Source organism: Rosa chinensis, chromosome 5 (assembly GCF_002994745.2).
Source record: "Rosa chinensis cultivar Old Blush chromosome 5, RchiOBHm-V2, whole genome shotgun sequence".
NCBI lineage: Eukaryota > Viridiplantae > Streptophyta > Magnoliopsida > Rosales > Rosaceae > Rosa > Rosa chinensis.
In genome coordinates this window covers 34865366-34881387 of record NC_037092.1, presented here as the reverse complement: position 1 = coordinate 34881387, position 16022 = coordinate 34865366, and the positions used below count along the sequence as shown (strand labels likewise).

Below are 16022 nucleotides of genomic sequence, written 5' to 3'. Positions count from 1 at the left end.
GAAATTTGACCATCACCTCCTACTTCGTTCTTGTTCCTTCTTTTTTCTTCATTTCAATCATCTTTTCCACCTCCCAGAGATCAGAAATCACAGTTCTTGGCAAAGAAATTAGTGCAGCTACTTGATTGTACATTCTTGATTTATGTTCAAAGTTGAAGGCTTTTGGGTTTGTTTGTGCAAATATGTGTGTTCAAGATTTCTGGGTAGTCATCTTTGTTGTTGGGTTCTGCTTCCAAGCTCAGGTTTTGAACTCTCAGAACATGACCTACAATCTAATTGAGGGCTCAACTCTTTCTCACAATTAAGGAAACTGCAATCCTGTTTGCACCAACATAATTACACGACATGCGGAAACTGTAATGCATAAATTGGAAAGGAAAATTAGGGAAACAAAATTGCTCATGAAACATGAAACAGACAGCCCTCAATCTTTCTCACAATTTCCTTAAAACTCACTTCTTGCTCACTGTTCCAATTCAAACCCAGAAACATATTGATGGCAATTATCTAAACATCGCGTGGATTGATCTTCACAGTAGTCAATTTTTCCTGCCTCTTTCTCATAGCTTTCAAATCGGCTTCTGAGGTGGCAGCGATGGAAGCCATGACCTTCTGGAATCATGTTGAATCAAGCTGGCGATCTTCGACGCCGTGAGTGCTCTTATCCAAGGCTTTGCTCTGTTGCTACAAGTCCTTGGAGTCCTCGATCCTATCAATTCCTTCTTCGGGTTGGTGAAGGTTGGGTCCAATCTGAGAGACGACAGTGATACCGGTGGCTCCATTGAGACCGAATTGAGATTTGAATTCGAGAGAGAGAGAGAGAGAGAGAGAGAGAGAGAGATAGAGGTCTTCGTCGGAGTTCGAGTAGGTGAAGGCTGAGTCCGATCTAAGAGATGGTGGTGAAGCCGATGGCTCTGCTGAGACCGATGAGATTTGAATGAGAGAGAGAGAGAGAGAGAGAGAGAGAGAGAGAGAGAGAGAGCAAAGGTGAATTAGATAAAAAAAATATGAATTAAGACATGAAAAGACAAAAATATCCTTCAAGTAACAGTTTTTGTAACGGAGTTAACGGCTCCAGGTACCATTCTTCGGTCGGGATAGGAACCTCAGGTACCGTTCTGATATTTTCTAAACGTGAGGTACTGAAATTTAGAATGGGGAAAATGTCAGGTACTGTCCGGACGATTTTCACTTTTTAATAAACTAGGTTATTAACCATCTTTGACTAGGTTACTTAAAATACATGTACTATTAATGTTGTATATGTAGTAATGTTTTTTTTGACTTTGTCAAGGGGAACCCAAATGCTTCTTAGGCCCAAGATAAACTCATTCGACGCATGTGAAATGCTCCAACTGTGCATTGCAGCACAGTGCCTGGCCACTTTGATAGCTTTGGGGTTCGAACCTAGGTTGGGGAGCACACCCAACTAGACAAGAACTACTAGGCCACTTGCAGTGGTTATATATGTAGTAATGTTCATACTATTATGAAATTTTTTATGTTTATTTCTTAATATACATATATGTGTATTAAAAATCATAGTATATAAATCTAATATTTAAATAATCGGTAGATTGGGTATTTACTATAATCAAATCAACTTTTTTGATAATTTTTCATTTTTGTTTTATCGGTCTTGGTTACCAAAAAGTTAGTTTACCAAACCTAAAACATCGGTTGGTATTCGGTCGGTTTGGTAATCATTAAACCAAGTGGCAGCCCTATATATAACAGAAAGGGAAAATTTCATTTTACCTTCATGATCTTTACACCCTAAATCATTTGTGCCCATCAACTTTTAATTTCATCATGTGTGCCCATGTACTTACTAATTTCAATCAATCTTATCTAACCGTTGGTATTTTTGCGACTATTATGTGATGTATTTTGAAATTGTAGTCACATACGATATAATTTTACATGCTGCATTAGTAAAGCATACGTCATCATACAAGAAGAGAGCCCATTAGAGCTACATTTTCAATTTACAAATTACTTGATAAATAAATGAATTATTGGACATGATTGATTAAATTGGAGAGCACATGAGTACATGTGATGAAATTAAAAGTATAGGGCCACAACTGATTTAAAATGTAAATGTTCGAGAAGTAAAATGAAATTAACTCTAACATAAACTATCACTACACCAATAACCTCAACAGACAACACTTTTTGCACAACGAATTTTTTTTTTTTGTTGTGTGATGAGGGAAATTGAATCATACAACACCTTTAAAAAACTTTCATTGTATAAGGCTATTAAAATTTTAAAGTTTTTAGCTAAAAGGTAATTGCACAACACTTACAAGAATAGTTTGTTGTGTGAATGAAAAAAAAAATAGCGGCACATTTTCCTCCTAGCTCGACGCAAATATGGCTTCAAATTTGTACTACTTAGTACAACAGAATAGTTATATCTGTTGGCTGAGTGTAGCTTTTAAAATATCATACAACTGTTTTTTACTTTTCGCTGTATGATAAAGGAAGATGTATTAGGAAGATTTGGATGTGTCTAAATTTGCCCCAAAATGGCACCTATTCCCCCCTAAAACCTACAAATTTTGATCGAGATATATTTAGTGATTGTATGCTTCCACAACCAAATTACTTATTTGTATTGTGTGAATGAGTAATTTCTAAACCTAGCGCCAAACTACATACTTTGATTCTATAGAGCGGGAACTTTCCCTCTTTGGAATGTTTAATTTTTACATAATCAGATAACATAACTTGTGTTTGTGTTGTCTGATTCATAAATACAACTATCCCACTTGGATAAAAACCCAAATATTGGCCTTGGGTCAGCTTCTTCGAACCATCTCCTCAATTCCTCAAAGGCTCAGTCCCAACTCCTTAAACAGCCTTTCCCCAATTGATTCAATTTGAAATCTCAAATCACCAAACCCAGACGTCTTCATCTTCCGTTTTTCCTTAGTTTCCTTTTCGTTTCAATTTATAGAAATCCAATTGAAGATTAACTCCATTCCCAAATTTCCTTCTAAGCCCTATTTTCTCTGAATCCCAGTTTCCTTTCAATTTCGAACCACCCCGTCGTCGTTACTGGGCCGCCGTCCGGCTCTGATCTGTCACTCAACAGCTTACCTCCTGCCCTCTCCCACGAGATTCTAGTCTACCATAGCTAGAATCTAAGGTCGATGACGGCCTCTGTCAAACCCTTGCCGTTCGATTTGGTCAAGAAGCTTCTCTTCCAGCTCTTGAAGGGCGTCGACGACTGTCATGATAACAGCATCCTCACTGGAACCTAAACCTAAGAATCTGCTGCTTGATAAGAAACAACAAAGCCTCAAGATTGGTGATGGGATCAGTCAGTCTTTCGCTTTCTTCTATGAGTCTTTTGTGCCAGAGGTTTTGCTTGGATTCACAGATTACTCGACTCCGAAGGACATTTGGGCCGTCAGTTGCATCTTCGGTAACTTTCTATTTCCATTCATACTTTCTTGATTCAATTGAGATTTTAATGGTTCAATTAGTTGATTTAGTACTGTTTTGTGTATTCTGAAATTGAATTGTAGCTGAGATGGCATGGTAACTGGGGATGTACAGTTGATTGGAATTACTAAGATTCTCCCAGGTGGGGCTTTGGGGATTTGAATAAAAACTCCTTTACTGGGATTTATAGCTTTCTAGCAAATGGGTTCGACATGAAGCCCAGCATCCTTCATGGAACTTGTTCTTAGCAAATGGGTTTGCACATTTCTATTATGCTCTTGGCTCATCTTCTCTCCAGTATACTCAGGTGAGCTCCAATGCTTCTATTTCTTGGATTCTTTTGGTTCTTCCTACAAGTTTCGAGCTTGAAATGTATCAATATCAAGAAAATTAATTAGTGTTTGTTTTCTATTAATGTGTGTGTTCTATTTGTTTTTCCTAGTGGTGGGATTACATGGTGACTCTAAAGTGAGAGCAGAATATTTGGGAGGGTGGTTGGTAGTGGAAGGTTGGATCAAGCCTTCACTTTTTGATGGCATTCCCAATGGAGATATGCTTGTGAGCATCCTTCCAGAAATTTCTTTTTGATTTTCAGAATGGTTGGAGTTTTTGTTTTCTGGGTTCTCATTGTTGTTTTAGCTAACTCATTTGTGGCCATTGACATTAGGATGGAACAGTGGTACAACTAAAGTCGGTAACTTTGGATAAGTATGTCTTTGCAGAAAATGGGGGAGGGGCCAATGTCTCTGTTAGTAGAGATGTTGCATCTTCATGGGAAACGCTGAGGGTAAGATGCTCAATCATCAATGGTTCCAATTTTGTATTGGTTGTTAGCCGATTATTTGAAATTGAAGGATCTGCAAACTCAAAAGTAGTCATCTTTTTTTTTATCAATTCCCCTTTTCAGAAATATGAACAGATATTCAGGTAAAGAGGCTAACAAGAGTATATCATATGATTATTGGTCTTTCCTTGTATGTCAGGGGAACTATATACTTGCTCATTAATAAGTTTTCATTTTTTATAATTTCAGGAATAAGAAGAAAGAATGAAATCCAATCCAGACCTGTATTTTAACTGTGCTATTGTAAGTTAGTTTTTCTTTAGACATAAACTACTAATTGGTTTCTCAGTATTAGTAAGCTGCTGTTCATTTTTTGGTGATGAAAAGTAGTGGAAGCTTTCCACTTTCTATTAAATCATATATACACAATAGTACTATTTACACTTCCTATGAAACCTAGCACTCTGGCTTTATATATATAATACACGTATTCATTATTCATTTTTCTTGATGAATTATTATCTTTAAATTTCTGTTTAGTCTTTCTTGATGAGTTATGTGGTTAACTTTTGGCAGATTGGTTGTATTAATGTCATTATGCCCCAGCTTTTCACGTGGTAAGGAGTGGAACAAAGATGTTGAAGCAGCTATTTCTGGTTTTGGCTATGTTTATTTCAGTTTTGGACACAAAGTTCAAATTTTTCTCTATTTGGACTAACTGGGATTTGCTTTACATTATTGCAGTGATTTCTGTTGTTTCCAGACTTGAGTCTTCTATGTCTGAAAAGCATCACAAATGTGAGTTCTTAAATTTTTTTTTTTTGCTAATTATTGGGCATTTATATTACATTCAGCAGTTTGAATTTTGGGTGATAGTTTTTAGTTAAATAATTTTTGATCTTAATCCTTTTCCTCTGAATTGCTGGGATCTATCTTTTACTTTTTGTCCTCTGTTTAGTGTATATATGAGTATCTGGAGTACTTCAATTGATGTACAATCTTTTCGTTGCTTATACTGATTCAATGTTTGGAAATGCCTAGGGATGAGAAGACATTGGATTTCACTTTTGTTTCATACACTATCAATTCGATGTTTGTAAGTAACATTGGTTCGTAAATATTAACCTGTATTAATCAAGTTATATTAAGAGTGTAGCATATGACTAATATATAGCTCAGAGATGTATATGGCTTCCATTTGGATAACTTAACTTGCAACTTCCAATATTTAAATCATAAGCATAACAATTGGAGATACACACTTTTGGATGGCATATAGAAGGTTGTGTTCTGATTGATAGAAAGGAATTTAATTTATCTGAAGCTTATTTATTTGTATATAGTTCTGGACTGGCTTTTTTGGCCGGAGGTGTCTTTAATTGGTTGGACATTTGGACAGGAAATTGCAAACCACTCAGCTTCAACTTTACAAATTTCACACCATGGCTGCACAAACCAAGTTCCTAGAATGGTGCGAAGACGAGTTTGTATCAATATGTTGGCTGCACAAACTAAGTTCTTGCACAAACTATACATGTGGCATGTTTTGGAATAATGTGTATCAGCTTTTGATGTCCCAAGTAGATGGGCATGCATTCAAATGCTTTTCTGCTTTTAATATTGAGTTGGATTACTCATTTGATGGTTTGCAATATGTTTTCTTTCCAATTGATCACTATTTATTAGGTAAAATGGAGCATTATAATGCACAAAATACAAGAAATGAACATGATTGTACAACAGTTTATATAATGGCAATCCAACGTTATCTGAATAACAAAATTGGGCCATTCACTCAATGCATTCTTACATATCACACAATGGTTTTTAAAAAAAATTATGTCTTCTTATTTACAATCACATAACGGTAAAAATTGAATTATGTTGTCCAAAACCAATTCACACAACAAACATGCAATACAACTGAAGTGTGATGGTATTTCAGACGACAGTGAAATTAAAGAATATGTTGTCTGATTAGGCTTTCCAACAACAGCTTGGAAACAAATTCTGTTGTGTGAAGGAGGCACATCCATGCTGTGCGGCAGCTGTGCCTAGCATCTGCCGAGAGAAGGCACAACGGTGTTAACAAAAAGATGTTGAGTGTTTGTACATCATACAATGGTGGAGCACCGTTGTGCAAATTTTAATCACACAACGCTCCGATACACAACAGTGATCTTCCAAATTAGATAACGAATTTTAACCGTCGTCTGTTTCATTTTTTGGTGTAGTGTATGTTGTGCTCCAATAAGGAGGCCAAGCATGTTGCATGTGCTGCTGGCACGCCTTGAATAATTTCAGCGAAAACTCAACAACCGCAACCCAAATGTACTAAACATTTCTCTTTGCCTTTCTTTTAAACTTGTTATAAAGTGAATATAAAATTGTACATCAATTTACTTGATTATTGTACAGCCAAGTCAACCCCACCATGACTTCCATACAAGAAACTTTCAACCTTTTTTAATGTTCGATCTCTTTACCTAATTTGTTGTGCTCAAGGTTTTAAGAACTTGTCATTCTAATTTCAATGCCATATGTTCATATTGAAATGAGGCGTAGTATGTCATACAGGAGGTTTTACATAGATGTGATTTAAGTTTCCTCTCAATGTTTTACAAAAAAAACAAAACTTAAAAAAAAAAATAGAGTGTGGATTGTAAAATGTAAAGTGTGAGTTTTACTCTCCTTCTACAATTTTCAAGATTGTTTCACTAACTTTAGCCTTTTGAAATCACAAGCAAGGAGATCTCTCTCTCAAATCTATTAGCGTCATCTTCCTTTGGAGCCGTCAAGCATGAAGGCAACGTTTTTTTGTTGCTCTCAGACTGGTGGATGGCCTTGCGACTTCCTCACTGCATTGTTGTTTTGGGTTCTCCTCTAGTCATTGGCTTTCGAGGTGGTCATACCTTCCTCTCAAAGACTGTGGGGCTAGGGACTGGCTTCTCAGTGATGGTTTTCGATTTAGGTTCCCTAAATCTACTCTTGCGGCTTAGGGTGGTTGTTGACCTGACTTAGGCTGTTCTGGGGTGGATGGGCAGATGGCTGCGAAGGTGATACCTACGGTATCTTCAAATTAAAAACTTTTCTTATGTTACAAAACATCAAAAATGAAAGTTTATAGGAAATATAATTTCCTACCCTATGAGAGAGACAAAGCAATTATTTTCCTTTCTGTAAACCAAATAAAACCTAAAGCCCTAAAGGTTTTTAATCCGTATAAAGCTAATACCATTTTGTGTTAAATGATTAATCTAAAGATACAAATTAAAAAAATTCATGCCTTTATATAAAGTTGGATTGTAAAGTAATAATAATTTTGTATAAATTTCCTGCTTTTGTACTTTAAAGACTGGTATAGTGGTTTCGTTAAAGTTTTATTTCGTTTGGTTGGTAGTAATTGGTACCGACCATAAAGGTTTGGCTTTAGCCTTCAGTTCATTAAATTTTTTAATTTTTACATTTTATACATTGAAGAAAGAAATTGGGTTCAATTCTTTTTATTTATTTAGAGGGACAATGATCATTTCTAAGTGGGATTTCCATTTTATAACTTAGGGAAGCCTCCTCTTTTCTACACATTTTTTGATGTGGGGGTTAAGCAAGCTCTTGTGAGATCTCGACAAGATAGATCGGATGTCGAGCAGATGCAGAGGTCCGCCATGTTTTGATGGTAGTTTAGACCGTAGAGGTGTCTTCACATCTTTCCCTTGTCTTGTGCAATTGCGACTAAACCATTTGATCAAAATCTTGTATAAATTGATATCTATACATGTGTATCGATGGAAGTATTATCAATTTCTTTTTAGGAAGCATTAAGCTTAGGGTCCTCAAGGCCAAGGCTAAATCTCATCAGAAGGCTGAAGCAAAGGCTCATCACTGAAGATGTGTTCAACCAGAAGTTGTGAATGAGGATTTGCGATAGAAATAATGCATAAGGGTGGACTGTACCAATATTTCATTTCTTAAAGCTTTTGTGGATTATGAAAACCTTGCTTTGAAACTGCAAGGTACTGATTTTGGATTGAGAAATATGAATTCAGTACTTGGAGGATGGTTTATTTAGTTGGCCTTGGCTATTGTAACGGCACATCAATTTCCATTTCATAGTGAAATTATGAGGGTAATGGTCCCTTGATCAAAAAAAAAAAAAAAAAAAAAAAAAAAAAAAATTTCTTTTTAGGGTTATTATCACAAATGGTACCTGAACTTATCTTCTATTTTATCGATGGTACCTGAACTTCAATTTTGATCACAGCCAGTACCCGAACTTTTCGATTTCATTTTAAATGGTACCTAAGGCCACATTCGGTAACTATTCCAGCCAAAAAAGCCAAATCTAAAAAAAAAAAAAAACAAGTTCAAGGCAAGTCTATTACCAAAAAATCATCACTATATATGATTGCAACCCTTGAAATCATCAAAAATCATCACTATGATTGCCTCCCATGCCATTTTTAGTCAGAATAGTGACCCGAGGTGACTATAGATACCATTTAAAATGAAATCAAAAAGTTCGGGTACTGGTTGTGATCAAAATTGAAGTTCAGGTACCATCGATAAGATTGAGGTATAGTTCAGGTACCATTTGTGATAATAACCCTTCTTTTTAATATGATAAAACATGCTATGTATTTATTCAATTAAAAAAAACTTAAATATAAAATGGGCAAATTTCATTTTACCTCCCTAACCTTTATACCCTAAATCACTTGTGCCATTACACTTTTAATTTTATCGTGGGTGCCCCTGTACAAAATTATAAATCCGATCCAATCCTTAGCTTTTTTGCTAACTATTGTGTAATATATTTTGAAAATCATGTCATTTACGCTATAATTTTGTATTCCACACTAGTGAATCGTCATCTAACAAGGGATTCTAATAGAGCCAGTGAGCCACATTTTGAATTTACAAAATAATTGATGCAAAAAAAAATAATTGGACAAAATTGATTAAATTGGAGAGCACATGGGTACATGTGATGAAATTAGAAGTGTAGGGGCACAACTGATTTAAGGTGTAAAGGTCAAGAAGGTAAAATGAAATTAGTCATATAAAAATAGTAGAATACTCATATTTGAGTCTGTATAACAATGAGGATGATTCATTTTTGGGAATCAGTTCAGAAGATAAATTTATTTTGAATTGAAATTGATAACATTAGAACTAAGACTGTCAAATCTGACACGACCTGATAACACGACTCGAAACCCGCACGAAATAAAACTGGTTGAACCCGCACGATTAAAAAGCAGGTCAGCCGTGGGTTCTATGACCCATTTAATAAATGGGTTGGCCACGGGTCAACCCACCAACACGAAGTGAACCCGTTTGACCTGATTATGCTATACTTCTTCTTGAAATTTTGGATGTTGGGAGGATTTGATCATAGGATTAGACAATTTGAAATATTTTGCCTTATAATAATTAGATTTAATTATTTTTGAATTATATATAATTATTTATATTCTTCGTCCTGTGGAGTTTTTAGTGAATTTAATCAATTTGTGCATTTTTTTAGTTAAATGGATCACATTGTTAACCCTTGAATGATCATTTTGTCTAACACGACATGACCTATTTATTAAATGGGTTAAGCGGGTCGGAAACGGGTAACCCGTTTAATAAATAGGTTGGGTTTGAGTTAAAAATTTTGACACGATTATTAAATGGGTTGGGTTTGGGTTTGTATCTTGCGACACGACAAATCCCTTGACACGACCCGACACGACCCATTGACAGGCCTAATTAGAACCAATAGCCATAACAGCTAGAATTTACATGTACTTACGATAAGATATCCGACAACCCTAGTTAAGGAAATGCCACTCATTAAAGTTAAGCGATGCTTGCGTTTAAGCAAGAACAACCTCGCTCTCTAAGAAAAAAAATTGACATCTAGCCTCACTTGCCAGCATGTAATTGTGGTACAAATGAAAACTGAAACCATCTTACAAAAGCTTATAAAAGCTATCTTTACCCAAGATAGGCTTAAAACCCACTACAAACTAATCAAGCAAGTACAAATTCCTTCCCCGTTCGGTTAGAAGTTAGAACCACCAACATTTCCAACAACATCAAGTCTCTTCACAGGTTAATTTTTTTCCCTTCTTCTTCTAATCTTTCTTCACATAGTGGGAGCTAAGGTTCTAATTGGGCAAACCCTAATTTTTTTCCCTTCTTCCCAATTGGAACCTTAGCTCCCACTATGTCAGCTAGCAACGCCACCAACACAGACGATTGCGGCGCCACTACACAGTCTATACCCAGACCAGCTTCATTCTCTGCCTCCAATGGTGATCTAGAATAGGGCGACCCAATATGAGTTACCAACCCACCCAAAGCACACCATCCGATTATTTTTTTCATATAAAAAAATGACCTGCAACTCAACTTGATCCTCTACCCAAAACATCCGCTTGAAGAGCAAAGGTTGGGTGAACTATATCTCAACCCAGATAAGCATCACACCCCGTCGAAAAGATGGCCTATTCCAATTCTTGGAGTTACCGTCGTGCTACACACCAATCGCATAATCCTCTCCGATCGGAACGCTGGATGAATACTGTCACTCCCAAATTTTGAATAAAGAAATTCGAATCCAAAACGCGATAACTCAATCAAATGTCCAGAAAACATAGAAACTTTTTCAATTTAATTTAAGCAACAAAGCTACACACCAATCGCATAATCCTCTCTGATCAGAATGCTGGATGAATACTGTCACTCCCGAATTTGGAATAAAGAAATTTGAATCCAAAACGCGATAACTCAATCAAATGCCCAGAAAAACAGAGAAACTTTTTCAATTTAATTTAAGCAACAAAACAACTGAGCTCATAAATGTTAATATCGACTCCTTCTCTAGAGTCACATATTACATCACCACATGTTTACATAAACTCAGAAGCATCAAAGTAAATGTAAATGCTCACTAGGAGCATACTACAAATAGCAGCAAATAAAATAAACAAAATAGGTTCTAAACCTAATACTGCTGCAACAACAAGCTGCGGACTCAACCCTAATTACCTTGACATGTAGGAAGAATTCTACACCATGGAATAGTGCACCGGGTTACAACAAAAAACCCGGTAAGCTTTTTAAGCTCGTATGAGTAAACTCAAATAAAATGACTCAAACAATGCATGCTTATAATTTCTAAACTCATGAGGTAAATTAAAGCAACAACATTTAACTCCATACAAACACAACCAAACTTACAATCACACAAGGTAAAAATTAGTAATCCCTGCTTAGAAAATTAGTTAAGGAGATCACCTAAAATTATACAATTCAAATCATAGCAACTCCTGCATATAGTTTAGTTCAGGAGATTACATTAAAATCACACAATTCAAATAAGGGATATTTCCCATTTGCCCCAGTACGAGCGAAAGTTGCCCGGTTACACAACTCTTTGCTGTGAAAAGACATCGATGTCCTTATCTTTTTGAGGAATTCCTTGCTTGTCTCAAGCTGAATGTTATTTTGGCTTTTTCTTGCCTCTTGCCTCTTGGATGGCTGCTTCGTTTCTTCTTACCAGTTGCTGAGAAAACTATGTTGAGCTGTTCATCTTGATCTTCTTGCTTGAGAAATGAACTTCTTGAAAAGTGTAAAGCTATATCTTCATGCTTGAATCTTATCTTCTATTGATGCAGTGAGATGATCGTCAAGCTTCCATCATGTTTTCAATGTTGTGGAGTTCTTCGTCATCGAGATTATCCCAATAATCAGCATCACTTTCTCTCACTTGTTGGCTCTCTTGCTCTTCTTTATACAATAAATCATACATTTCTTTAGTGGTTGTGCTCATATCAACAGTGTACAGCTCTCCTGGTCATGGTACTCCATCCAGGTGTTCTCTGGTGTAGATATTTAAAGCATTGACTTGGTAGATTAATTGCAGATTTGTATCATCAAAGAAATCATCTACTACAAGCTGGGCTGCACGAAATTTGTGAATATCCTCCACTGTTGGTGCCACATCAATTGTTGGTAAAGGAGGTGGCTCTATATAATTACGAAGTGATATGATGACTAGGTGTCTGGCTTTATCATGATATAGACTGGTTCTACGAGGATATGAAGGAATGCTAATTATTTCTAATCGGATAGTACTATAACCTAATCCTATACTTCCCCATTGCTTAAGATAATGAGTTATAGCATACTTAAGGTGATAGGAGAATGACTCTATATGATGTTCATTTTGGACATAAAGACTTTTTAACACTCCATGTTCCATTAGAAAACCTGGAGTAACTCTAACTCTACGATTATCATGCTCAATGTACATTTCACCAAAGTCTCTCATATTAATAGTAGCTAATAGAATATGAAATCGTGCTTTTTCTTCAGGGTGAGAAAATGTATCATGACAAATGACTCCTATACCAGGTTGAGGATGAGATATAAGATTAAAGAGAAAATTCTGGATAGCTACTTGAAGGGAAAGATGCTTATCATGCTATAACTTGAAGATTTTATCTTTACAATCATGAGGTAAATACGAAAACCTTTCTTTTGCTAGGGCTTGTAAAAAGTAGGGATTTTTTGTTTCTCTTTCTAACAGAGATGCAGGCCAACTACTTTCTTGCTGAATAGACTCAACTGTTTTTTGATAATTTATATTTAGTGTACGAAAATGATCAACTACTGTATCATGCTCATTTTGCAAATTATAATACAATGCATTCAGATTATCATGCTGTGCTTTAAGGTGATTATATTGTGTCTGAAGTCTAGCATATTGTGCTCTTGACTTAGGGTACTCTTCTTGATATCTAGCAAGATCACAATTATTGGCTGAAAATTCCTGCTCAAGTGCTCTAATTAATTTTTCTTGACCTCTTCTCATATCCATAGCATTTATTCTAATATTCCAAAAATTATCTAATAGAACTTGTTGTCTAGTCGATAATGATGTTGTACTTTTATATCTAAAGAGTGGATTTCTAATTTCTTGCACAGTGTAGCCATTAAAGTTGTAACTAATATTTGCTGATCTTGCTGTCATGCTTAGTGTATTACCACTTTGAGGTGGCACACCACTTTCTGCTCTTTGAGTACTAGAAGATGAAGGCCTAAAAAAGTCCATACCTGTCAAAGAAGAAGCCGAGATAAGATATCTGCAAGTGTATTATCAGCTCCTTTTATATGCTCAAATTGTGGCCTAAATCCATTTCCTGTAATACAATCTATAAAATTGACCCATCTTCTGGCTGCTTGTTTATTAGTAGTGATTTTATTATAATGAGAAACAATATTTTGACAATCAGTTCTAATTGTAAATATTTCATTATGTAAGAATAAAGAAAATGCTTCTAAAGAATTAATTATGCCTAATATTTCTAAATCTGTGGCTGGTAATCGAGATTGTATATCACTAAATTTACCTGATGCATATCTACAAATTTGCTCATCAGACTTTGGTAATTCTTTAAACTTTTTTTGATATAAAATTCCTGCCCAACCTAATGCTGATGCATCTGTTTCTACTATTTTGTAACTACTATCTAATGGTAGTGCTAAAGGTTTAAATTGTGTAATTTCTTGTTTAATTTGCTGAACTAACTTAATATCTTCTGTATTAAAGTATTTCTGACCTGTTTTGCTAGTCTTACTATGTAAAACTGCTATTTTTCTTCCTAAATTTGGGATGAAACTTCTAGCATAATTTAATAATCCTAAAAATGCTTGTAACTGCTTTTTATCCTCTAATCGATCTGGAAATTCTATAACCTTCTTAGCTATATGTTCCTGCAATTGAATAGTTCCTGACTTAATATATATTCCTAAAAACTCTATATCTTGTTTTTCTAAGTCTATTTTATTTTTACTAATAATGATACCATTATCTATAAACTCTTGCAAGATTGTTTCTAAGTGTTTTATACGTTCGTTTCTATTTTTGCTATGTATAAGTATATCATCTACATATACACTACAAAAACTATCATACTTCTTCAAAAGTTGATCCATTTTTCTTTGAAAAATAGAAGGTGCATTTTTCAATCCAAATGGCATGACTAACCATTCAAAGTGTCCTTCTGGACAAGTGAAGGCTGTCCATTCTATTGATTCTTCAGCTAATCTAATTTGCCAAAAACCTGATTTACAATCAAATTTACTAAAGTATTTACTCTCTTGAATCTTATTTATTAACTCATCTTTATTAGGTAATTTATAACTATCTTCATAAGTATTGTCATTTAGTCTCCTATAATTATAAACTATTCTAACTTTACCTCTTTTTAGTTCAGAATGCTTTCGAACTACAAAGGCTGCTGACCTATGTCTAGATTTAGAAGGTCTAATTACTTTAAGGTTTAATAACTCTTTTATTTGCTGCTCAAATTCTTGTTTATCCAATAAATTACAAGGCATATATGCTGTTTTAATAGTTAAATCTGGGTTAATTATATCTAATTTTGCTAAAATCTTATTTTTATTCCAATGTAGTTGGGGATCTTCTCCTATGATTCGAGTTTGTTCTGCTAATTGTAATAATTCTTCTAATGTTTTAGGTCTACCTATTTGTTTTAGTTTTACTAGAGCTACTTCTCCTATTTTTGGATACTCAAGTTCAAAGATTGATTCATCATATTCTATACTATTCTGCTCATCGACATTGTTATCTAGATTTTCTTCTTCTCTAAAGCTATTTTCTCTTGACTCTTCTATGCTAATGCTATTATAAGCTTCTATCAAATTACTTTGATCAGTTGTAGTTATACCTTTCTTAAAGAAAGTTATATCTGAAGGTATATAAAAAAATCCTTGTAAGCTTTTAAGAAAGTTTAATCCTAAGATAAATTGATAAGATCCTACGGGTGATATAAATGTTAAAGGTAAGGTAAATAATTGTCTTTCTATCTTTATAGGTATATTAGTCATACAATGTGTTAAGTATACAGTTCTAGTATCGAATTGTGATACTCTAACTGGTTTAACTAGTTTTTGCCTAAATTGTGTTGGTACTCACTCTTCCTTTATGACACTCTTAGTGCTACCTGTATCTATCATACCTACTGTTTGAATCTTATGTTCTTTAGATAGTTCTAACTCACAATTAATAGTTATTAAAGAACTACTTTTCTGATTTTCTCCAATGTTTTGCATATTAATTTCTTCGTCCTCTATTGAATTTAGCTCTAATGTTTTATTAGTATAACAAGGTTTACAAAATATTATCCTGCTTGTATAATATTTTTCAGCTACTACTTTCTTACATTTACTACATTCTTGAGGCCAACCTAAATTAACATATTGAAATTCTTCTTGTTCTTCCTCAAACATACATATATTTTCATCTAGTTCACTATTTGAATTACTAGAGTAATCTGACTCTAATTCTGATTCGGATAACATATCTATGCGATTTATGCTATAAATGCTTTCACTATCACTTAAGTTGTCTAAGCTATATATTGACTCTAAGTCTTCATCTTCTTCTAATTTAAATTGCTCAATTAATTGTACTTTTTCTCTAGGTTGTTTTCCTAACTTAGGACATTTAGGTCTAATGTGTCCTACTTCACCACAAAAATAACATTTACAAGTACTTTTATCTTTTAGTGATTTGTATTTTCTAATCCAAGGTTTATTGGTTCTTTTCCTAAAGTGCTTAGGAATGTATTTTCTCTTCCTAAAGGTTCTTGAAGGTTGTATGTCAAAGGCCTTATGTTGCTTATATGATCTATACTTCTTCCTATAGCTCTTTCTATATGGTCTAATTTTCTTATTATACTTATCTTTCCTATGACAACCATAT

At 34.6% G+C, this 16022-nt stretch overlaps 1 long non-coding RNA gene across 2 annotated transcripts; it reads left to right on the top strand.

The window, feature by feature from the left end:
- The first annotated feature begins 3140 nt into the window (after nucleotides 1–3140).
- LOC112167369 lies at nucleotides 3141–5799 on the top strand. 2 transcript variants are annotated; one of them, XR_005800589.1, is made up of 9 exons: nucleotides 3141–3436; nucleotides 3540–3763; nucleotides 3899–4014; nucleotides 4124–4243; nucleotides 4490–4543; nucleotides 4817–4857; nucleotides 4985–5038; nucleotides 5282–5336; nucleotides 5640–5799. It is a non-coding gene; the product is annotated as an uncharacterized LOC112167369 (long non-coding RNA). The 2 variants fall into 2 exon arrangements; XR_005800588.1 differs by lacking the exon at nucleotides 5282–5336 and having other exon boundaries at nucleotides 3143–3436; nucleotides 5640–5795.
- Nucleotides 5800–16022: the final 10223 nt, after the last annotated feature.